Source organism: Alligator sinensis, unplaced genomic scaffold (assembly GCF_000455745.1).
Source record: "Alligator sinensis unplaced genomic scaffold, ASM45574v1 scaffold103_1, whole genome shotgun sequence".
Lineage (NCBI taxonomy): Eukaryota > Metazoa > Chordata > Crocodylia > Alligatoridae > Alligator > Alligator sinensis.
This window is the reverse complement of record NW_005842226.1, coordinates 516470-516882: the sequence shown is the minus strand read 5'-3', so window position 1 is coordinate 516882 and position 413 is coordinate 516470.

Genomic DNA, 413 nt, shown 5'->3' with positions numbered 1-413 from the left:
CTTGGGGCCCCAGCCACGACTGGGCCCCATCATGCTGGGTGCTGCATGGAGGCAGAGAGAAATGGTCCCAGCCCCTAGGACTCTCAGCCTGCACACAAAGCCAGGATGACAGGAGTTTAGCCGCAGAGCCCTGCAATAAAGCACTGCATTAGCTGGGTTTCAGTTAGGGAAATCAAGGCACAAGGAAGAGCAACTTGGCCAGGAGAAGCCCCGATCACCTGATGGCAGACTACAGTGCTCTGGGCGGCGTGCTGAAGGAGTTCGGTGCACAGGCGGTATTCTCTTCCATCTTACCAGTGAACGGACGCGGAAGACGGCACGAGAACTGCATCCGAGAGACCAACTGGCGGCTTCGGCAGTGGTGTCTCGAGGCAGGCTTTGGCTTCCTGGACAACGACCCGCACATCACGACG